This window comes from Prorops nasuta, unplaced genomic scaffold (assembly GCF_024137725.1).
Source record: "Prorops nasuta isolate Cenicafe-Biocafe unplaced genomic scaffold, Cenicafe_Pnas_1.2 PNAS00015, whole genome shotgun sequence".
Classification (NCBI taxonomy): domain Eukaryota; kingdom Metazoa; phylum Arthropoda; class Insecta; order Hymenoptera; family Bethylidae; genus Prorops; species Prorops nasuta.
The window spans coordinates 430,753-456,099 of NW_027116812.1; the positions used below are offsets into that span (position 1 = coordinate 430,753).

The following is a 25,347-nucleotide window of genomic DNA, read 5'->3' on the forward strand; positions in this document are numbered from 1 at the left end:
CAAACTCTGACACTGATAATGCAATATTACAAGCTCTGTATTATAGGTAAAAGATGGTAATTTACGCGCAACGTCCATCAGCTTATATCACATTGTTAACAATTTTAAAACTCAAAATATTCATATTTGAAACTATATTGCCTTGTTAAAAATAGAAGTTGTAAGTGATATTTATGAAATTTTTCAATAATTGACCATTTTAAAATTAAAATACACGTCCACATATAATTTCACAAAAATTTAATATAAATGACTGAAAAAGATCGGTTGCAACATTAGAATTAATTGTCACAAGTACACGGATTAAAGATGAAGAAATAGATGCCAGAAACTGGAAATGTAAAAATTGCAGATACTTCTTCTTACAGCAATATTTCTGTGATCAAGGCTTTTTGGCCATTGGCCTGCAGTATCGATATCCAAAGACCATAACACCTTCGACACATAAGGGCTAATTTGCTCTAGTTAGACCGTCCTATCGAGGCAGATGTTACGTAATGGCTTGCATATGTGACTAAAGGCATGCAAACAGTAAGTATACACATTGCCTGCACCAATGTTGGACTTGGCTATTATGATTGAATCTTCGCGTTTGCTCTTCGGATCCGGACGAGTGTGTTGAGTTCTTCGAAGAAAAAAAGAACACTCGAAGTAGCAACAAATATTTGAAGAAGCGCGTAGCTCGAAAGCGCCGAACTGTCGAAAATATGAGCAAGAGAACGTAAATGAAGTAGCTGCAGCCATAGGATATAAAACTGAAAAAGTGTCGAGTAAAAACGAGAAGAAGCACGAGATACAGCAAATTAAAGATAATCCGTCAAAGGTAACATTAATGATCGAATTAACGAGTGGCGCGAGGCTCGTTAAAAAGCGAGCAATAATGATACGAGGATTATCTCCAGTCTATTAACTCGCAGGTATATCGGAAGCTCGAATTCGCGGACCCGCTCGCGAGCGGAAGGAAACAGGAGGGAATCGTTTGCCTGGCTTTATCCGTCAAACCTCGAGGAAAGTTTTATTATCAGGGCCGGTAGTTAATGCAGTTTAAGTCAGTTGAAAGTTTCGAAAACTTTGGCCATCAAGGCAACTATTATACAAGCCAAGAACGAGATGCTCCGTAGACAGCGTTTCATTATTATTTAGGCCAAATAATTTTATCCCAGGACGGGATTGGACGAAGAATGGTCGTTGGTATGTCTGGGAATCGTCATTGTCAAATGGGCCAGCGTTATCCATTATTTCTCGAGCGATTTTGGTTGACGCTCGGTAGCTGGCTGCTGCTGTGCTGTGCTGCCGAGGTACCTGATGGAAGGGTGCAAACCCTCTTGAGTCCGTTAAACAAATCAGAGTGCTTTGCTTACGACATCGAGGGCGGGTTTCAGTAACGAAGATTAGTTGCTAGCCGGGAAAATGAAGGGTGGGATTACGGGCACGCTTAGTTCTCAGCTATACGGCCAATTTTCCTGCCAGCAACTTCCCTTAAATCGATACTGCATTACCACTCAAATCTTACGTAATGCAGCGCACCGGCCAAATTATTTCGCTAATGGGATTATGCCGCGTACCACCGCTCCATCGAGATCTCTATTAATATTGTTTATCGTACCTCTACGAGGATCTGTCCGTTTCCCACGGAAATACAACATATATATATAAATGTATGTAACTTCTCGTGTTTCCATTTCAGTCTATTTGCTGTACAGTTGGCGACTTCTTTGATAATTCACCGATGCAAGGCAATCTCTATTAAATGTCAATGTGCTGATATCCATGCATAGGTAATGCACATAATTATTATACAACTATCTATCTCTCTCTCTCTAGAAGGTATTTGCCACGAATTCATTGAACCAGTAATTACATCATTGCAATAATCATATTGATTATAGTTCAATGCTAATTTCGTCTAAATTCAATCAGAAATTAAGCGAAGTTAGTTGCAAGTACTGCAATTATCACTCGATTATCAGTAATTGTTCGAAAGATAATACTTATCTGTATATAATTCGATTCTTATTTGATCGAGTCGAAAATCGCATTTCTCATCCACATTTTTCTAAAATGTCATTCCCCGTGTTAATCTCCATGTAATCTGAACTTTATTTCCGACACGCAATTTGTCGTGTTCGGGTTTGCTTTCGATCTCACGAATGGGTAACGGACGGACTCTACTCTATAATCAAGATTTCACACGAGCGTTACGTACAAATGGCAAAAGCGAGCAGGAAAAGTTATGATCCTCCTATTTAGTTTAACGCGTGTAATTAGGATCATTTTGTAATATTATACTATAAATATAACGTCGAGTAATAGAAAAAAAGAAATACGAGTGTACATTGTTGAACGAATAAAATATCGTGACACGAGTATGGTACGTGTAGCGTTTAATTTTACGATTTCGATTCCACGTGGATGCTGATGCTAGTCATGGAATCGCATAATCGATTTTTCTTAATTTGTTCGAATATAGAGTCTAGAATATTACGAGGAGGATGCAATGATATTTTTCTGTCGAGTCCTTAGGCCGGTGGTGGACTCTGGCCGGTGTTGACTTTCGATTGCGTGGTGGCATGGCAGTTGGGTGTTGGGTGTACGACGGAAGAGGAGAAGCTGTAGAAGGAGGAAAAGTGAGTGGGTAGGAGGGGGTGGAGAGGGGAAGGCTGGAAGAAGGAAGAGGTGGAGACGGTGCGGAGGGTTTTTTGGTGTGGGTTTGGGGGTTGGTTGGGTTGGATAGTTGGTGCTTGGGGGGCCTGCGCGCGCCGGGGGTGGTGGCTGGCTTTCGAGGGGGTTCGAGGGTGCGAGCGAGGGTGACACCCTGCAGTCTGACGCGGGACTTCGACCCCGCGGCACTCTCCGCTCTCTGGAAATCGTGCTCGGGGCCTTGTGCACGTCTGCACCACGAGTCCGACCACTAAAAAAACCAACTCACGATTATCCCCATACCGTTGTGTTATCCTCACTGCGAAAATAAGAAATTTTCGATATTACCTCCATGAGAAAGTGCCTTTCTCCCAGCTACGGAGTCAACTCTCTTTAAGAAAAATTATAATCTTGTATGAACGCGGTCGTGTCGTCGCTGAGCAATGTCGAGGGTATAGAGAGAAACTGTGATCCTGGTTGAATGTTAAATTCAAAGTTGATGAGTTTCTCTTGCAGTTTTGTGTGCAAGTTTAGGAGCAGGAAGACGAGAGTTGAAATTATTAGTTGTTGTTATCGTGGAATTTTAATTTGTTCTTATTTGTTTCTCTTTCGGAATCGAAATATATGCATAATTATAGTAACTGGGAAATATTGTAAATACAGCGTCGGAGATGGTCGACATGGAAAAGTGGATGGGAGGGTTAATTTTGCGAGTGTTACATGGACATTGAGAAAAATGCCGGCGGCGGCAGCTGTACAGGTGCTTGGCGGCAAGTCAAAAGGCGGTAAGTCGATTACTTCGTATTTGATCATCAAAAGCCACTTTGATGAGTCTTGCCCTGCACGTAATGCAACTCCCTTTAATATTATTTCCTTGCATATAAAAAGCTGCATGCGAAACATGAAAACCCAAGTCCGTCAGATTTATACCACTTTTTTCTCCCATTTTCCCCTTTTTATTTATTTAATTTTTTTGTTGGTTTCGCCCAGTTTCGTACGAGCGTTGCATAACATTTTCTAATTACTTCGTTTGGCCCAGCAAAAACGACAGTCTCGACTGGCGGAATGTAGCGCAAACAATTTTCGCCACAGAAAGCTGTCACGAAGGCGAGAGAAATTTTGACAATATTTTTATTAGTTTTGTTTTCAAAACTTAAACTTAATATTCGTTAAAAATTGTCTGTATGAAATATATATATATATATATATATATATATATACGTGTACAGCTATAAGTTTCGCAGAATTCTCAACGTTGGAGGAATCTCATATCTCGACTGCAAATTTCGAGAGAGAGATACCTACGTAGAATGTAAAAGAAAAATTCGACCAAGATTTAATCAAACGTGTAACAAAAGCGATTTACATTTAAAGTGTACGCGCTTTTTCCCTTTGTCCCGAATATATATATATATATATATATATATATATGCGGAAAGAATCGAAGAGAGTCGAAGAAAAAGGAACATCTGATTTTACATATGGCGTGCGGAAAATGTTAATTTCATCGAGTTAATCAAGTTGTAATTTTCATCGAGCGGAAATTCGGTGACAGTCATAAATTGAAAAATATCCTTTTAATTGCATTCGACGGTGTGAAGGGAAGTTTGGCTCGTCCATAGTGCTCTGTGTAGGATAATATGAGAACTTGGGGCATGTTCGCCGAAGGAAGTTGCGAAGCTTCGCAGCTAAATTACAAGTAGCCAAATTAAAGCGGCGAGTACGAGCTACTTAGCGAGCTGGGAGATCAAACTCTAATATTTCATCGCTCTACTGTTCTTGCAGGTTTAATATGTTTAAGTTAAATAATAAGAAAATCGCGCAGTGGAAATAAGGACGACCAATCAGACCCTCCCCCCCCTCCCCTTCTCTCTACTCGAGGAATTTTAATTCCGCCTACGATTGAATATTGGTATATTCGCAGAGGTATAATAATAAAGTGAATGAAAATAGCGTTTGGGGATATCGGTCCCGAGCTTGCACAATTACGGCAAGGGAGAATAAAAGACAAAGAGATATAGCAAAGTTAAAAAGATTTTAACGGGAAATTGCACGGAGATGACGTTTAATCATGGCGCATTATTGTTGAAGGGTGGACGCTGAAACTTCTTCGGCAAAGTTTCAGTGAAATTTCTTCGGGATGTATTCGTCTAGGCCAAAATTGATTTAGCCAAGTCCGTAATGAGTTGATTGCGGTAAAGCAATGCGGACTTTCCTTGCGATCCAGCACGCCTTCTTAAATCGCTATATATATATATATATATATATATATATATATATAGTCGTGGATGAAACACGAATTTATCGGGATACCATTTCACATTCCCTGAATTCAAATATTTGTCAGAAATTGCAATCAGGCACGTTATTTCTCCAAGCGTAAATAGATTTTTATAACTAAACATCGTTATGGATAATAGCACTAATCTTTTTCGTCTATAATAGCAGAATAAAAGTACACAAATGCTGGTTTTCCTTTGGCGTGGGTAATTACATTGCATTTAATTTTGGGAATGAAAATGTGCGAAAACTCGTATATATATAGAGGGTGCTTGTATGTTTACCCTATTTTTGCGGAATGTGGAAAATTAAAATGCATATGTGCCAGAAGAGCGAGAGAGACTGAGATAGAGTCGTGGAGGCCTTGTATAGCAGTATATCACTTATTTTATGCGACCTTTAATAGGCATTGGCGATTATTGGTGGTTGGTTAAGCAAAAATCCAATTAAGCCTCCAATAATGAAATTACAAAAGCTGTGTTAATCTGATAGCGCGTGAAAGCTAATGTTACGTTGCATTCAAAGGTCCATGTTACATGACAGTGAAATAATATATATTACAGTGCACGTAGGTGAATGGCAGGAGGAGGAATTTTGGCTTGAAAAATCACGGTGAGTTGACAATTAAAAAAGGTAGTGCGGGGGGGGGGGGAGGGGGAGCGTAAATAGAAAGCAAATATATCGATTACGCCTCGCGAAAGCATTTATTCGATCGTCCAGCTTGGCTGTCTACTTCAATAATCCTGTTTGCCATCGCGCGTATACGTAATACACACAAACGCGCAAGCGCCTGCAGCAGCCTTTCGCTCTGGATTTCGTACACTAGTCCAGCAAGTTATTACAACGTCCGTTTTATTTTTGCTCAACAATTATTCCATTATTTGTCGCGTAACCGCAAAACTATATTCTCTTCGAATAATATATATATATATATATATATATATACGAATGCATCTATTCAAAATTCTAAACCACCAGTGAGGAATCTCCATTTGGTAACTTCTGGCAACAGAATCAGACAATTTTATGCACAAAGATGTAATTTAATCTGTACTAGTTGCAAATTAATTCGCGTACGTCCAGCAATTTATTTAGGCGAAATTTCAATCAAGTGCCGAGTTAGGCTTTAATCGAATGAAGCAGGGTCAACTTGCAATGTGTCACAGATACGACCCAGTATTCCATATTTCATCCGTACCGCCGAAATTGCATATTCCAGGCTTGTACCGCGAAAGGGCTGCACAGTCGCACTATAACATCAATACTAAAACTAATTAAATCGCAATATTTCTTTCCTCCCGTTAATTGAATATTAATCTGTTAATTACAAAGTTATCGAGAAGCTTTCAAAACAAAGTGGAATATTCCAATTTCGTAATAATGCAAAGTAATTATGCAAAATAGCAGTAGAGCTCGTATTTTCTTAATTTTAAAGCGTTGGTTTTTTTACTTTGTTATATATATATATATATATATTGCTATATAAACATAAGAAACAGGCAGGGTTATATTTACGAGTGAGAGAGACAAAGATTGGAGTAGAAAAGATGGGGGTGAAGGGGGCATAACAATCCAAAGCTGTTAAGCCCGTGGCTGGGGCTCGTTTCGTTCATTGGACAGCGGTGTCAATCGATTCCTCAGATGAGTCGGGCCATCTTCACACGCACGCTCTGCTCACAGTGGATCTCCTCTAGTGTAGGTGCGCTATAGTTCTTTTTCACGATTGCCAACGGGAAAAAGTAGCTAGAAGGCAACGAACAGCCTTGGTCAATCGATCATGCTCACGACTTCTCGCCACTTTGCAGAATTAAATTCTCGATCAATTTTTATGCAAGAAACTCCGTTCCGAAATATACTAATGAGACTTTCGCTCGCTGCCAGAATATTTAACCGTATCCGAGCAATATGGTAATAGGGACGTATCGCATTTCGATAAGTACTACTGCGAAACATTAAATATATCGGCCGGGCATTGCCCGCTTTCGCTATGCCAATGAGAATTACACGATGCATTAATAACTCGAACCTTTTTTCTCCACAAGCCACTATACATGTATACGCGAGGTTGCAAAATCGCAGATTCATTCTTCCCTGCACAATGGATCGTTAGCTTAATTCTCCACCCCTGCTGTAATGTTAATAACGGAGCAGCTTATCCAAGAAGCAATGACATCCTGAAGAGTGTAGAAAAAATATTTTTTTCAACCAAAAATTTCTACGAATTTCGTGCACAATATTTTTACACTTTTTCTTCGGTATTGCTCGAAATTGACGTTTTCAGTCGCACGACGACGCTGATTATTGTTTTATGCGCGAGTATCAACGGTGAATTATGCACGTATAAGGGGATAAAGTACAGTTTGCGGCAGACGCTTATAACTCTGAGAGTAATGCGCAGACTTCACTCGCATTGCTAATCAAATTTCCCAGCACAATACTTCGGACTCTATTAAGCTGGTTCGAGTTGGTTAGGCGCAAAAAAAGCCAGACCGGAGGTACCGCAGCAATTGGCCAGATATTACTTCCCGTATTCCCATTGCGGTCGGAGTAAACCAAATAATCATCATGAGCAATTACTGTAAAAACTCCGAGGTCTCGAAAAACAGTTCCAAAGCCATAAAGCAGAAGCTTCGCCCTGATTTATTTCCTTCGTATACCGTACGAAGAATAAAATTGAAATAACAAATTTATAGGAAGGTTTTCCTGTAGCCATTGTATTATAATATAAGCTGGATTTATGCTATGTATTCACAGGAATAATAAATATTGCTCGACTTCTTTTACATGGATTGAGAGGGTGATGTATATATTATATATATATCTCTCATATTGATATTTACACGAATCTTGACGATTACCGGTGATAGTGGATGTATAAAGTGAGATATCCGAGTGCACAGGCTATAGAAAAGAAAGTGGTCTCTGTGGAAATGGAGAACCAAGGATACAAGCTGCGAAGGCAAAAGTTGGGAAACGAGAATAAAGATGAAAATCCAGTTGTCAGCAAAAGAGACGGCAACTTTTTAGCTTCGTATAAAATAAAGTTTAAAAAAGGAGGCCAAGTTCAATGGCGAGAAAAATATATACTGTAAAATTATGATTTCCACTTAAGAACCAATTATTGTCCGATATAACATAGGGTTCTTTCACTTGGATATATTCCTGGCTCACCGATGAGTTTCGCGCCTTTCTCTGCAAATTGCAGAAACGGAATCGAGCTAAAAATACTAAATTATAGCAAAGTAATGCTCCGTAGTACCTTAGGAACGTACTATAGATCTTGACGTTACTCTTTTATTGGCTCCAACCCTTCATGAATCCTCTGCTTTACGATAATGTGTCGATTATTTTGTCAATCGTGAATTACGATAATATCCCTTTTTATGGCTAATTTTTTTAAATTGCTAGGCTCCCCTTGCATAAAATGGACCATTTAACTCATTATTGCCGAGAAAGTATCGTCAGATCGTGTGGAGTCTCGAAATTCATATTAGAAACCTTGGGAAAATCGCGCGAATGTTCAATAAATATTTCAATATTTCAGTAAAATAGAAATAATATCCCTGTGGAAAAAAAAACTGGAGGAAAGAGTAAGCTGTTATCAGCACACGCCATTCGAAACGCGTGAAAAGTCGAGGAAAATGGTGGGCAATGTCTCCGATCTGGCGCACGCGCTCTAATCAAATCATTTTTTTACATTTCTACGATGGAAAACGTCGTGTTAGTCGTGAGAGAGAAAGAGATGGAGAAAAATGAAAGAAAAGCTGTAAATAAGTTCTGGTGGTTATACTGACTTCTCGGTGCAGGGTACTTGAAGAGTTCGGGAAGACAGGTATATATATAGTGGAAGAGCGAGGCTGTGTTTCACGGTTGAATGAAGAGATGAGAAGGGGGAGGGGAGGGGAGATTCCTTCATGGGTAAAAAAAAATTGCTGCACTTTTCGAAGGAACGGTCGTCCACTGGCCTTGCTAAGTTTTATCAAGCGCCGATAGACACCTGGTCGCTTTTGATAAATGTAAAAAGTCAGTAGAAAAGCTCAACCACTGCGAAGACTTTGAGACGTTTCCTCTTCTCCGCGCTTTTTCTTCAATTACGCAGCCTGCAGAATGGCAGAATGAAAACGAGCTTTCGACCAGTTTCACGCTATTACCTTGTAACTGGGTTAACTTCAACGATCCCGAATACCGATAGCATAAATTTTCAAGAAACTTATTAACTTTGGTCTATCTTTCCTCGGCCCTATTATACTACTGTACGTGCAATATACATATAAAGAACTGGCTGAATTTTTGTCTCGCGATACTATTGCCATTTTGCAGCCCGTGCACGAGAATTCTCCGAGATTTGCGATTAATTTTACACGAGTCCCATTCTCCTTTTGCGAGTAAACTTTATAATTTGCCGCTACTCTCCGCTTTGAATTTACATAGACGCCGGCATATCGGTCACGGGACGTTTTATAATAACGTATTTAATTTGTTCTGCTTTTGCATTTCGGTATATGAAGGATACAAGGGATGGGATATAATTTCACACGACTCGCGCTCTCATTTTGATGCGAGTGTATAGGTACTCGGTAGAAAGAACGGGGGGGGGGGGGAGAAGAGGAGATAGAGGTGTATCGGCGCATTACACACGTATATACATACACAAGCAAATAAGTTCGCTTCTTTGCGCGTTAAGCAAGCTTTGCCGTGCAGAGTAGCGTCACCAAAACGTTCTCCATTTTGCCAAGATTGCTGTGCTCGCTTTTATGGTACTGGCCGAATTAAAGATTATCGATTATTGTTACTGTTATTGTCATTATTATCATGCATAGCATAAGAATCGCTATTTGGCCTCCTCCCCCCCCCCCCCTCTCTCCGGCGAAGAACTCGTTCTATTTCCCAGCATGGAAAATTACACGTGCCGCCTAATAAAACCGTAGCGGAGCTCGAAAGCAGAATGTATGGCGAGAGCGCGCGTTCGGCGCTCGTTGAAACTTTAACCAGGAGTATGTTGTACTTGTAAATATTCAACCGAGCCTTCCCTTGTTTGCCATCGAGCGAGGTAAATATTCCAACGGGGGGATCATTAACCTAATGGCCAATCTCTTCGAACCTTGCGCTTCCTCGCGGTACAACGTCGATTCCAGCTCACCGCGAGAAAGCAGATTTTTGTCCCGCTAAAATACTACCCGGTCGCTATATTGGCTGGCGCGCAGCGAGACAACGAGAAAATGAAAATTGCAACGAGTTTCCTGCTGGGGAATTTCATGACTGTTTCGCCAATTGTAATTTCTATCGAGGTGCGACGATGCGTTGGATCAAGCCTTCCGTGACTGCTGAATAACCCAGCTCGGTTTCGTGTTATTCGCGTGACACGGAAGCGCGTAAATTCCCCGCTGCCACTATGTCAAAATTCGAATATGTATTTCTGCCTGAAATATGCCACTACTGTGCTTCTCGTTAACAAGCAGAAGACTCTCGCCTGCTGCTCGCTGCCAGCAATACGACGTACCACGCGGAGATTCTTCGACGCGTGTACCATAAATGCAATTAGTGTAGAGAGAGAAGTTGCCCTCGCTACCCTGGGACCCTCGACCTTTCCCACCTTTTCATCCTCCTTTCTCCTTGGCATTAATAACAAGAGCAACTTAATTAATATCCCTTGTAATCCCACCATGTCGTTCAACGCGTGTCTCGCGTAAACTGCTACATTTATTATTTCCAACGAATCTGTCACAATGTCGCTTACCTTGGATATTCTAATCATCTCGCGAGAACCGTTTACCTCGTGTTATATATAGTGTGCGTGTGTGTGTGTGTAAGGATAATAATAATTTAACGAGTCGTAAGAATCGTGTTTTTTTTCTATCCTCGTTTTTAATCGATGCTGAAGAACGTCGCGGGATCAAATAGCGTTGTTTGGGCCAATTTCTTCGGAACCTGTTCAAATTTACCATGAATGTAATTACGGCCTTAAAGAGAATTTTCGAGACGAAGGATCCTTTGTGGCCCAAGCTGGTTTGCATTAATTACAACGTGAATTAATTAATACGCGTTACTCCTCGCCTGCCTTCACACAAATCTCGCTGTACCATCTACCTGCTGTCCGTCCGTTCTCTTTCAAACTTTTACCGCATCAACGAACTTTCAGCTTTCTCAACGCGTACATTCGCCTCTTTTAACTGATCCAGCAAATACAATTTTCTTTTCTTCCCTTGCACCGGGAAGGAATATAAGCACGCGAGGAGCAAATAGCTCTTCATGCTTAAGTGGATTTAAATCTTTGAGCAAAAGAGCTGCTTGACATTTGAGAAAAATGCGAGATACGACAAATGATTCAAACGAGCTTTAAAGGCGGAATTGTGTAGGTACGAGTTTTTTATACCGGTCCTTAATCATCGGTGAGTATGCACACGGGACGAGAAAGAAGAGCGTTTAAACGTGAGATTTTGTGGAAGAATTTAAAATTAAAATCGCTCCTCTCTCGTGGTTCTCAAGCACACGTTTATTTAGCTCTGATAATCCTATTCTGGCCGAATCGAAGAAGGAGCTTTTTATTTCAGCGTCACCGGCAAAAATGCCAGGCTTAAAGGACGAGGGATATTATGTGCGCGCGGGGGTCCAGACATCGTATGAATTATTTATATGCAAAGTGAGTGTAGACACGACTCTGGAATGAGACTCGCTCGCTCTATTCCCCCTTTCTTTTCTCTACCCCCCCCCATCCCTCCTCCCTTTCTCCAGCGCTCTTTCCTCTCTTCCTCTTATATACGCATATATATATATATATACTTTTTCCACGCTTGCCACATTACAACCACTCGTGGTCTCAGTTTTACAACTCCAACCATGCTCGTGCCAAAACCATAAATACCTCGTCCATGTGATTTCATTACGTTACATTACAATTTTAATCGGACAAAAGTGCAACTCTACAGTTTTGTCTACTTCCAGTAGCTTTATTACATCGCGCACGTATTGAAACAGCGGGGTACACGCGAAGAAGGAAACGTATATACGCTGTGTACGCGAGACCAAAGAGAATTAAATTATTCTAATTAGACGCATTGTACATATATAGTATATATATATATATATATATATATATATAAAACGTAACATTTATCCAAACGTTCAAATTGAGAGAAGTTGGCGCTGCCGAGAAAGAAAAGGCATATTGTCGAGGGGTTTCTATGGCGAATCTTGAGACAAAAAGCGACATTATTTCCATAAATTATGTGTCACCGCCACTTTGCCAGTAAAGTCAAAGCCAGTGATATATTCGAGCAATTAATGGTGCGCGCTCGATAAGCGGAAATTTGTCGACTAGCACGGAAAATGGATTTAGATTCGATGGCTATCGGTATAACGGGGAGGGATCGAAGGAATAGCCCTTTAGTGGCGCGTGAGACTTTACGATCTTCCACTGTACCTTTCCTACACTCCATTTCCGCGAAATTATAAAACGTCGCGCTTCTTCGGCTCTTTGAGGGAATCGTTTGAAAATCATTCGAGTGCGTTCATCGAAGGAGAAGAATCGCGCGATCGCCCCGCGCGGCACTCGCCAATATAATTTCGCGTAGGTCGAGATTCGACCAAGCGCAAAGTTGGATTAATGGGGAAACTAGCGAGGCTTGACTTTTTGTCTGGCAGATTAAAATATGCAAATAACCGAAGGACATGGCAAAGCTCGTAGCCGGAGGCCCAGAAACGTTCGGCGAGCTGCCTGGTCGCAGCAGACCTCGCTTTTCCCACTTCTCTCCACCCCCTACCGTTCCACCCCCGAGAACCGCAACCCCCGGTAACCTTTAGTAACCCCCAGTACCATCCGGTGATGTACGTATCCGACGGCGGACGCTCGCGGAGATTACAAGGGCGCAATGCGGAGTGCGGAATTACATTTTAATTTCATCGGTGGCACACTCGTATTACGCTCTTTTCTCCCCCCCCCCCCTCCCCCCTCCCCCTACCCTCTAACTATAACCAACCATACGAACACGACCAGCTTCCCATCTTCTTATTCCCTAGTCGCGCACTCGTTTCAATTCCAACGACGTATCTGTTTAATCGTTTCGGTTTTGCACAATTTCCCATTACGATTAAACGTGTTATCGTCTTTGCGATCATTTTTACCACTCGAACCTTTATCGAATGTTGCCTAATGCACACAATGACACAGTAATCGCGCTCAGCCTCTAATTTCCCTCCCGTATGTAATTAAACTTCCCGTTAATTCTCCTTTGTCAATCGCTTCAATACTTGACGCTTTCAGATCCTATTGTGATAATGGAGAACGAGACGAATGAGAAACCTGTTTGTCTTATTAACACCAGAGGAGACTTCGATATGTTCAATTATCGAGTCCTATACAACGTTTCGCGAGTTTAACGAAATTTCTATACAAAGCTTCGTTGTAAAGCGTGGCATTCCAAAATGGGATTCTCTCGGCGTTCGATCAATTCCAATTTTTACTCTTCCAGGACAAAATCGAAAATACAGGTACATATATATATACATAGCTATGGTATAAATGAGGGAAGGAGAAATTTTCGAGGGTGGTATAAAGCAGGTGTTCGCTATAAAATCGGATTATCGAATGGATGTTGGTAGGTCGAGGGAGGTGAATATGTAGTACGTGTTTCGAAAAGTTCGTTGGCAAATTTCAGCAACGCATTTTGGAGCACTCGGCTGGCGAGCCAGCTGGTCGGATGCTGCCCGGCCGCATTTTCCATCTCTCTTCTTCCATTGCTGATTTGCCGCTTCGTTGCTACTGGCTGCTGGCCTCTGTATCTGCTCATCCCTCATTAAATCATTTGTTCTCCACGACCGCAGCAGTCTCTGCCTGGCAGTTTCAAAATCACCCCCCGTCCCTTCGTCCCCCACCCCGCTACATCCCTCTTTCTCACTCTACTAACCTTTAACTCAGGCCCACCTATCCCATGAATCCAATTAAACCTTCATCCCCCTCCCCCCCCTGCACAGATATAAGCTATTCCCTAACTATCCCATACTATTTTCCTCCTTATTAAACTCATCATCCTTGCGGGACTCGTGTCTACCCTGTATAAGTAACGACACCGGAAAAATCGAACTACAATCAGCAAATGTATATAATCAGGGAGTCTGATCCGTTGAACTCCGTCTGGCCTATCCCGCCCTCCGTTTTACACTCATCAAAGACCAACGTAGCCGAATGGACGCGTCAACGAGCAAAAACTTTTAATGGGTCACGTAGTATAGCTATATATATATATATATATATATAAATGTAGGAGGGAGAAAAATTTACGAGTTTTTTTCACGACGTCTAACGTTTTGGTCGAGATACGAGCTCGGCGGCTTTTTAAATGTTTTCGTCGATTGTTTTTCTTGTTTCTTCCTTTTTTTTCGCAGCTCCGAGCACCCGTGAATCACGAGATTATATCGAGTGAGATCACTAGGCAGTAGCGCACGCTTCGTCGGGATTATGATGACCCATCTACTACGGTCAGCTCGTTCGGTTTCGATTTATGGGGAACCGATAACCGGATTCCGCCCCCGAGCAAGCCCCAACCAAGCCTCTCTCTCTCTCTCTCTCTCTCTTTTTACGGCCCAACACGATAGCGCTCGCGAACCTCCAGCGTCGACAAATTTTCCTCCGTTTGTGCTCTTTTTCATCATCGGTTCTCCCTCCCCTTTTTCTTGCGGACGGCTCGGGGCTACGTTTCTCGACACTCCGGCCATCGCAAGAACAGCCCCTGTTCTGTATTTTCCTCCGAGGAAATGCTTCCTGGCAAACGGTTCAGGCCCCCTCCCCCCTCCCCCATAGCATCCTTCCTCCACCCATTTAATACTCCGGTAAATATCGACCAACATCATATTTTTACCATTGTTTCCACTAAAAATCATCATAATCATAGCCAGAGGCGTTTCTTCCCTTCAATTATTTGGACAGGGCTGAACTGTTTAATGGAATGAAGGGGGATGTAGAAATGTTGCCGAGAGAGCTATATATATGTATATATATATATCCATATACCAACTGACTTTTATCCGTGGCGGCGTTAAAAAGATGAAATAGCCGAAACGAGCGTGCGCGAGCACGAATGGTCACGCGAGATTCGAAAAGGGTTATGAGAGAGGAAAATGGGAGAGTAAGCGGCAAGTATCAGCTACGCTGTGCGAAAGCGTAAAAGCTCGGATTATCCCCGTGGCTTAAATTCCCATACCTCGGCAGCTGTCAGCCTTCTCCCCCCCCCCCCCCCTCCACCCTCCACTGCACCACTGCCTATTCCCACATCCCACCAATACCGAACTGGTACGGTTGCCACCCGTTACATACTGATGCCACTCTAATCTACCGATATCACTTTGTACTTATCAAATTTCCACCGTTCTTCATCCCTATCTCCAAATCCCATTTCGAAAACGGCTAAAGCGAAAGGATTGTTTGGCTCCCGATAATTATATTATGTCAGCTTCCATTGCTGTTAAGAATACCAGATATATATCTCGGAGAAAATCCTGTACAATTATTTCAGGGAAAATGCAATTTTAATTGCAATCTTGAGAAATCCTCTGTGTATCTGATGAAATTTGAAGGATTATCGTAATAACGTCGCGATGCTGAGAAGAGGAGGACAGAGCAAAGGATGGTTGAGTTGGGAACTAGCGGGGTTAAAGAGTTTCCGGTTGATTTAAAGTTAATAAAGATGCGTGATTCGTGGCAGCTGTGGATAGTCGAACTTTCCATCCCTATATGGATCATAAGACTGCACAGTAGTATTAGTCGAGCATTGATGCGGCAGCTGTCAAAGGGATGATGATGTAATTAAAATATCATTGACTGAGCGTGGCTAGGAATTTTAAGCCAGTATCATGAATCGTCAGGAAGATCGAGTGTCTCTGCAGGTTGACGAAGTTCGTACTGACAATATAACGAAAGGTGGTCTCGCAGCTATGGGTGCAGTGGGAGTGGTCGATCGTGACTTTATTAAAATCAGTACACATATATACGCGAAGAGAAAAAAGGGTGCTGCTCCCTGGAGCGTGTCGAGACGTACGTGCATGTTTGCAAACGTACAATATATATATACACAGCAGGTATGACATTTGCGAGATAGAGCGAGTGCAGCAGTCACCTCTCGCCTGGTTAGGCACTCTTGCAAACGCGCATAAACGTCAAATTGCGCATGCAAATGCAGTTCTCGGCTCTTGTTTTTCCCTCAACGTACGTGCACGGGCGTGCCTACGAGTTGCGTCGCGCGAGTTCAATATCCGCAGCGTAATACGCCCCGATGAACATTTTTGCAACAGCGTCATTTCCGGCTACATCGGAGATGCGCGCGGCCGTTGCAAATTTTTTCAGTCCTTCCGCTAAATCACACGCTTTCGTCATTTCTTCCGTGCCAATTTTTGCCAAATATTTCGCAACGCTCTCCTCGTCCTGCCGCCAGACTCTCGCGCAACGAACACATTCCAATTCCCTTGATTAATTTTTCCAAACAACCGGTATTCCAACGTAATTCGACCGTACAATTAGTAACCTAATTAGGGTGGAGCCTTATGGTGAAACCGTGCAAATTAAGAGAAAAGATGGCGAGGGAGAAAAATCGTGCGCAAAAAGAGAGCGAGACCAGCGTGGAGCTTGCGAACGTCACGTCGAGCTGACGGTTTTTTAATCAACGTCGGCCAACGGTCGTTATAACGCTCGTTTAAAGAGTCATAACTCGCGCGAAGCGATTGCGCGCGACCAGGAATCGAGGATAGGGGCGCGACTGTGAGAAAGAAGTGTCGACAGACTCCCTTTTAATTATGAACATCCATATATTTCCTATCCGTTAACGAGCAACCCTGCATCTGCCTAACAAAATTTAGCAAAATTAACCTGTCGAAAAATTATCTCCCTTTGTCAATCGATGCAATTGCTGCATCCTCTGTACCTGACGAAAAAAGACCCAGCGATTTATCAAGCTGGAAAAAACCAATCGCGCCGAGCCATGAATCTTTTAAATTAGGGAATCGCGTGTAGTGAAAAATTATGGGATGGACGAGGGAAATTTAATTGACAGCTGGATAATAGATTTAATAAAGCTAATTCGGGAGCACGATCGTCAAGAAGCTATTTTACGAGCGGAAGGATAAGTCAAAAGTCACGGAGAGCTTGAATAAAGAGTATAACACGCGTCGAGCAAACTCATATCCTATATATATATATATGCAGTATACGTATATAGATCCATTAGAGTCGACCAAATGAATTTACGAGGAAATCGATCGAACCGCATATATATATATATATATACGAGCGTCGTGTATCTTCCCGAGAAAAATCTGCACACTCTGCTTTTTTGTCTCTCTCGATAAAACGATAGGAGACACGCGACAAGTCAAACATAAAATAAAGTAAAAAGTGAGTTTTTTCCCAGTACAGTGTGTGATTAGCATGAAACCAGTAGGTTTTTGCCAGATGATTAAGCAATATTGGGATTTAAGATACTTCTGATGTAAAAGCAGCGAAAGAGAGTGGGTTCGTTATGGCTGAACGTATTTTGGTAGGTTAACGAGCTCCGGCACGTTTTGTCGGCGATAAACCCTCGACGGCCATGACAGATACGAGGATGAATGCCACACTCGAGCCGAATTGATGGCGAGGCGTCTCCCGCGATTACCATATTTCGAGCGATGGCCACGAAAAAACGAGTGCACTGTCAGACCGACGTATATCGCATTCTTCCCAAAACCTCTATATAGGATTTATGACGCGTATGCCGGTGTAATTAAGGAAAAATGCATCAACGAGGGTTCGCGGGAGAACGGTCGAATGAAGAATGGAGGAAAAAACAGGAGAAAGAGCGAAGAAAAAAAAAGAAAAGGCAGAATCTAATTAGGGGAGGCTAATGCAAGCCGAGTAGGTTAACGAATGAAATTCCCGGCGATTAAATAGAAATCATAAATTAGGCTGGCAATTAAGGCGGTGCAGGGGCCATGTGTTCTGCTCGATTCGCAATTGGAGTTTCTTTTACTGCGGAAAAGCATTAGTGAATATTAAGATTGGCTCTTGGCGCTTGGCTATCCGGTCGTGGTCTGATAATCAGCATAATAGCTGTAATTCGACTTGGGTAAATGCTGTTTGAAATACGAGGCGATTACGGTGGAAATTGAGCCGGTGGTCGATCGCGCGATTGGTCCTGGCCGACGTGCATTCGGTGAATAAGCTCATCGACGTCGCTGTACGCTCCAACGCTCCGGAGTATTATAATATAACGCACGTCCTGGGACCGAGAAAGTCGATACCGACTTTTCTAATTAGAGCCGGGCCGAATGGTCGTTTCTAGTTCGAGAAGGTAGTCCGCAGGAGCACTGCGGCGTTCTCTGTGTTTGGTCGGGGCGCGTTTCTTCTCCAAAGGCTGCAGCTGCACAGCTGCAGCTGCAAGCTCCCGCAACGCGAGCCGGGACCAGCTCGATTCCTTCTTCCAGTCCTCCAGTACTCCCGAGGGACTGCCACGGCGGAACGTGCACGGTGCACCTTACCTCGTCCCCGATGCAAAGTGGCTCCCGCAGGATCCACCGCTATCTCCACTCGTTCCTCGCAAACTCGCTTTTCGGATAAGTCGCTGTGCAAATTAAGTTTCTCTCCGGCTGCAGCTTGCATATATAAAGAAAGCTGTAAATTCTAACGCGTCGGAAGGAGCTTGCAGCGCGGACGCCGCTACGATTTCTAGCCTCTGAAAGAAATTAATTAAAACGTTATATATATATATTATACACAATTAATCACGGAATGACCGAAAGCTCGTTTCGTCGAGTTGCTGCTTCTTATGTATGTATTATGTATATTGTGTAGAAAGTTTGTTGTACGTATCCGTGAGAGCGATGAGTTTGATCGTATAGCGATAGGGCAAATTGTGGTATTTGAGGAGCATGCAAAGAGAGAGAGAGAGAGAGAGAGAGAGAGAGAGACGAATTTCATTCGAAAGAGCTGTTCCTCGGATTATCTGGCAAAAGCTGCACACTCATCCCCCAGGCAGTGGAGATTCTTTAGTCTTAAATCGGTTTCAGTTGCGGTCGATCGTTAAGGGTCCATTACTATATATATTCGGGAGCTGAAAATCAACCAGGCACAGCTAGCTCTTTGCGAAAGAGGCGGGAGAGTGTCGGGGGATAGCGGGACGTGTTTCCCCGGCCACTTGGACGCCTCTCTCTCTCTTTCATCCTTCTAATTCGCGCATCCAGCGTCGCCGCGCTACTTTAATTAAAAGCCACAAAGTAAGTCCTCCCCCCTCACTTGCCCACTTGAAATTATCACGTATGGTTAAACATTCGAAGCGTCGAAAGAATTTCTCGAAAATTCCAACCGGTGAATATATATATATATATGTATGTTTGTGGAGAATAATTTTTGCCAGGGCTGTACAGTGCAGGTATAACGCGAGGGATAAATCAATCGAGGCTCTCGAGTTAAGGGATCGGAATGCAAAGTGGCTTGTTTTGCATATGGAGAGTCGGAGGTCGGATCGGGCGGATATCGGGAACCGGGACGATTCACGTTGGTCGGTGCAGGCGTCGTGCAAACATGTTATAGGTGCTTTACCTGAGCTTAGGAGGAGGTTAAATGGAACGCTTAGCGAGCTGCGTCGAGAGTGTAATGGCGTGTCTCGTAATAGGAGAAACGGATTTGGACGGGGCCACGATGATATATTCGTTTCATTAGCCGAGCTTAGTGCGCCGCGTTGGCTTCGACCGGCAAAAGCTGCTCGACCCGTTGCGATCCTGTCATCCGGACTCCCCCCCCCCCCCCCCATACTCTTCCGCCACCCTCCCTCTTACAGTTGCTATTTACGACCACCGCGAATTCTTCAAGAAACGAATCGATCACTACCCCTCGACCCACTCTCTCTCTCTCTCTCTCTCTTTTCTCTTTCTCGAGGGATAAAAACTATTAAATTCTTGGCATCTCTCGCATCCCTTTAGTCCAATTGCCGAAATTGAAAAACAAGCCAGACCTTCGCTTCAGAATGGAATTAAGTAAACGATCCCGGTTCGCCGGCTGTTTTTCTCCCGCGCGGCCTTTTAATATCAGCCTTGCCCCACGTAGCTCTCTTCGTCAAGAGTAATCAGCGTGAAAGCTGCGAGGTCGTAAACTGCAAATCTAAATAGATCGAGGTATAAAAATCGAAGTTGATTCTTAATTGGTATATTTTCCACTAGCTTCCCTCGAAGTTTATATCAGCATACTGCGGGTCGTGATAGTGGAAGATTGAAAAAGGGTGCGATAAGGAGGAGAGCTGGCCGCAAGATCAGTTGAGCGAAAGTGGGCAAGAAATGTGGGAGGGGTTGAAGAGGGAAATAAAGAAGAAGAGTGACACGGGAGAAATAATGTAAGGGCGAAACTCTGGCAGCATTAGGGAAATTGAAACGGTTTTCTTTATCCCGCAAGTCTGTTAAAGGCGAAAAAAGGGGAAGAAGGTCAGGGTACATCTCTTCAACGTTAACGGACAAGAAACTATCCTTCGCTAACTCCAATTTTTGTCTCTCCCTATACTTTCCATCCCTCGTTCGTTCTCTGCGAACCGAGGAGCCTCGCTATCTGCGCGTCTTACCTTCCATCCAACGAGGATCAACGCCTGGCCTCGTTCGTCGTCGCAGCGCAATTTTTCCAAATTGACTGGGGAGATGAAAGTTCTTTGGATGCGTGATATCGACCCCCGAGGATCGTCACTTTTTCAGAAATCGACAATCGCTCGGTCGAGTAAAGTCCGATTAAGATGCTCGGAATTTCTTCTAGCTGCGCCAATCTCACTCGTCGTAATCAAACCCTCGTTCATTTTCGAGATTTTCTTTTCAATCCTGCGTATATATATATATAATATAGGTATTGGGTAGAGAGGATTCAAGGAATTCGGGATAGCCGAGGGTAGTTTGTCGGATGAATCAGGCTGCAAAGAAGCGAGCATTGAAATGGTCAATGTCCTGACATGAAATATAAACTTGGTAGGTAGTAGTTGGAGTCAGCGCTTGGTCGGACAGTCCGGTTTCTTTACAGGAAACGTCGGAAGGCTGTACTACCGAACTAGTTGGAAAGTTCTGGTAAGACTGTCCGCGGAATTTATACTCAAGTTTCTCACGTGAGGAAACTAGCGAAGTCGGAAAACCGGTGATAACGGATCTATAAAAAGGATTCTTCCTTCCGTCCTACAATTTAGTTAGTCGAGTTCCCTTGCTCACAATTTGCAGCGAGCACCTTTCCAACTCCACAGAGGAGAATCTGTTATGACGGTAATGGAAGATTCTCGAATATATTTTTACAAGTATCGAATCATTAGGATGCATTCGAAGTTCTCGAAAAAAGTCTATCAAGATTCTTGGAATACTCGAGAGATCTCTTCTTCTTTGGTAGGGCTACGACATTGAAAAAGAGGACTCGACGAGACCCGGTCGAGGTAGATTCGAAAAATCCAGTATTACAGTCCCCTATATATATATATATATATATATACGGTGTATATGCTACGAGTGTGCTATACGTGCAATGGAATAAAAATTTTATACTCTATCTAAACATGAATATAACTTTGCCTTATATTTTCTTGCTTCATCTATTTCTACGTATAAACCGATCATCCCGTGTCTTTACCAGTATTGACAGGATTTCCACACCGTCTTTACGCGTCGAGAGCATAAGAACTCCCCTGCTTTTTCCGATACACTAAATAATTGAATAACTACCCTGAAATCACAGCATCTATCGTGCACCAACCACGCTTATGCCAGCGTTGCGTAATACATACGAGTTGATTGATAGCATATCGTTCGGAACTTCTAGGAAACCAAGCGTATCGATATTGAATGCTGCCATTAGTTATTTGAGCAAAATGCAAACGATAGAAGGCGATTGACGAAAGTTGGAAAATGAATCGAAGCTGACGTATTTAATTGTCATACACATCTGCTGCTGAAGAGTGTATTTACCATACACAACGAAGCACGTACAGGCGCGTAAGTATTAGTATGATGTACGAGAGGCATGGTAAATTCCACCAGAGCTATCCAGAATCGGCGGAGGCCCCTTTTTCGCTCCCTCTCCACCTGCCTCCCCCCCCTCCCCCCTCTCACATCACCGCACCCTCCGCCCTATGAGCTTTTGGTATTCATGCTGACAGGTCGCCTTTATTGACTGTGGATAAACCACGCCGGTTGCGGATAGCCGTGCGTGTCTTGGCACACGCACACGTCATACCAACAAAACACAAGCAGCCAACCAACCGACTTTGCAAAGGCACGCCCGCCGCTCGGGCACACGAGGAAAGGGGGTGGCAGAAGGGAAAAGTGGCGTGGGCCACGCAGACTTGAACGTTGCTCGCATCGGATGGATGCATTCGTATTCCATCCACGAGTTTTGCAAATACGCCAAGGCTTTGGTTTTCCAGCTCGGGAATCAGACCATCGCGAATACATATTTCCTGCTGCCGATGCGTCGTTGCCTGGAACGCGGAGGAGAACGCCCCGAGGAAAGACCTCGGCCTCTTGGTGCTTTTTTCCAAACCCCCTTCGATCCATCTCCGCGAGGAATATCCCCCCTCCTTTGGTCTAGCTCTCCTCCTGACCTTCCAACTATAGCCATGCACCTGCCTCGGCTCCGCACAGACTCTAATTCTCCAGAAAATCTGACTTCTTCATCTTGACTCTGCATAATTTGTAACATTCAAGAAGTTTCGCTACAATTTATAACGCGCTATAAATATTCATAAATGCATCTCTGTTTTTCTCCTACCGTTCAGCTGCGTCGACTTTTATACTTGATATCCCGATAGCATTTTATTTCAAAGCGATGCATGTATGGGTGCTAATAAAATTTTTAAGGACTCGACAAACTTTAAGAGTTAGGCTTCATTATCCATGAATAATCCTTGTGTTGGTGGAATGAAATTTTAATGGAGGAGCACCATTTCTTTCGGACCTTCTTCAATCTTCTCTCTCGTAATATAAATATTCATGTACATAATACATATTCTGTATTAGCCATGGCCAGCTATGTATGCAATGATCGAGAAGCCTCGTGGGAGAAAATTCAAAACGTACGCTAATAATTTACAGAGAATACAACACTTCTTATGGAACAATATTGTGCACCTTCCAAAAATCGAGCTTTTTCACTATTATGAGACAGGATCCACTTCGGACGGTGTTAATTGCGTTGTATTTTTCTGTATGTTGTCACCTTAGTTGGTGAAAGGCATTTTAAAGAAAGCTTTTTCATTTGCGTGTTGTTACGCTCCTCTTACAAGCGCGGAGGTGTATAATAAGTTTAAGTGAAAAAGTGCAAGGGCAAAACTGTCGCGTTCGCGCTTGGAGCGAAATTAACGAGGTGTATGTACGCAGAGACGTAAAAGAACGGGAGGTCACTGTTTTCCCTTGCTTTATCAGTATTATACACGGTCGTTAAGCAGAAACGTTATATGATAACGGCTGATACCGTGGACGAAGCAAGGAATAAGAACTCTATAAAGGCCAAAGATCGTCAACGTAATTGAGTACTTGATACGCTCTTACTGGCTACTCGTAATTCTTTTAGCTATTGCAAATAAACTTGGTTATACGATAACTTTTCGCAAATTCCATCCCTCGGGCAAACTTTTTCAACGTCCATATAATTCTTCGGTTATTTTATCGATCACACATCAATCGAGTGACTAAACTTTTGAGAATAGTGGAGGAAACAATTCCTTCGCGATGTGTCGACAAATTAATTTTTTCATGCTCGCTCACCTTGTTAAATTAATGTAAATTGTATCTATGTATATAACTATTGTTCTTTAAATTTAGGCCTTAACAAAAAATTTTAAAGTAAACGGCGAACCGCTTAGTTTTTCTATTTAAAGATAATCGGTTTTTGATGGATCGTTAAATTGTGTTTTTCTCGGAGAATGCTTCATCCTAAAAATTTAAAACTATGTCAATCTCTTAAATACAAGTAGAAATATTTGTAGAAAATTCGAGCGAATTTTCTACAAATGCACAAAGTTTGGCACACTAATGAAGTCAATTCTAAAATGTTTTATACATTATTCAGCTTCAAACATCTCGTAAACGACCGGATTAAATGAAAAAGTGGAAAGATTTTAAAAGGTTATAAAATAAATTACAAGAATAAGTGATTTAATTAATTGAATTTCTCATTTTAAAAATCCTTGCGACGTTCATCCGACCTCCATATCACTTTTCAAGGTCAGACGAATGGCAGAATCTTATAACTTTTTTTAAGTCAAAAAGCTTTCACGTAATCTTTTTTTTTTTTTTTTTTGTAAAATTTCATCTTCAAGAAATATTCAAAGATTCTGCAATTGGTCTAACATTATAAGATGACACGATATAGAAGTTTGAAGGTCTGTCAAAAGTCTATGTTATTTAAATATGGGAAAAAATGAAAAAGAAAGCAGTTTATGGGTCGTCGTAGAAACGTTTTCAGAGTACAAACTTACAAAGGAATGTATTTTTTATATTTGTGGAATGAATTGGAGGGGAAGGGGGGGGGGAGGTTAAAATGAAAAAGCACCATTCTTAACGTCCACCCTAAATTTCGTGGAAACGTTGCTCTTCATACAATTGCAATTTGTTTCGAGGTACTCTGTAATTTTGTTGTAGAGGGGATAAGAGGGAGAGGGGATGAAGGGTAGACAACCCTTACGCTAGGCACGTCTCGAGTCAGGAGTTACGGCTTGAAATGAAAGTCCTTGGTAAATCCGATTCCTACGCGGATACGCTTCATCTTCCTTTTCTCCTTATTTGCCAACTTCCACGTCATTTTCAATCTTTCTCTTGTCTCCGCGCGTATCTTACTACATAAAAATATAGTCAAAGGATAAAAACCCATCCGCGATGCACGATTCTACATTTCCAAATTTCCATCTTTCTCTCTGAACATATATATATATATACATATATACACTCTTTGATCTACGTTCACAGCGCAGTTAATTTATATCCTCTCCCATTCTCAGGATCTCTTTTACTCCTACACATTTTTATATATATTATATTTATAAATACAACTTGCTTCAGCCCCAAATTCTTCTCCTCGCTTTTTTCACTTTATTTAAAACGAAGCGCAGCCTATTGTGCTTTTCTTATCGCGCACAAATGTTTTATGTTCTCTTCGTCCATCCGGTTGTTTGGTTCTCGCTATATATAACCATGCATCCTTCTCTTCTGATACACGTGACTTATTCTTTCCTCAGCAGTACTCTAGCTTTCATCTCTATACTCGCTGTCCGTCTCTTCTTCTCTTCTTTTGTTAGCCCAAACCGAAGCTCGGCCGAGGGCACTTTTTCCATTTCGTCGCGACGTAATTCACATGCAGCTATGGTACCGTATTTGGTGGAGGGGGGGGGGGGGAGGGGAATGTCACCTCTACCACACTCTTCTTCCTTGCATCCCATCCGACTTTAATTGGCACGGACT

General features: G+C 42.5%; 1 long non-coding RNA gene across 1 annotated transcript in view; it reads left to right on the forward strand.

Annotated features, from left to right (window-relative positions):
• The first annotated feature begins 2,904 nt into the window (after nucleotides 1-2,904).
• Nucleotides 2,905-25,347, forward strand: part of LOC136779123 (uncharacterized) — a 94,960-nt gene continuing 72,517 nt past the window's right edge. The window contains exon 1 of the long non-coding RNA XR_010823525.1: nucleotides 2,905-3,425. This is a non-coding gene — a long non-coding RNA (uncharacterized lncRNA). The remainder of the gene's footprint in view (nucleotides 3,426-25,347) is intronic.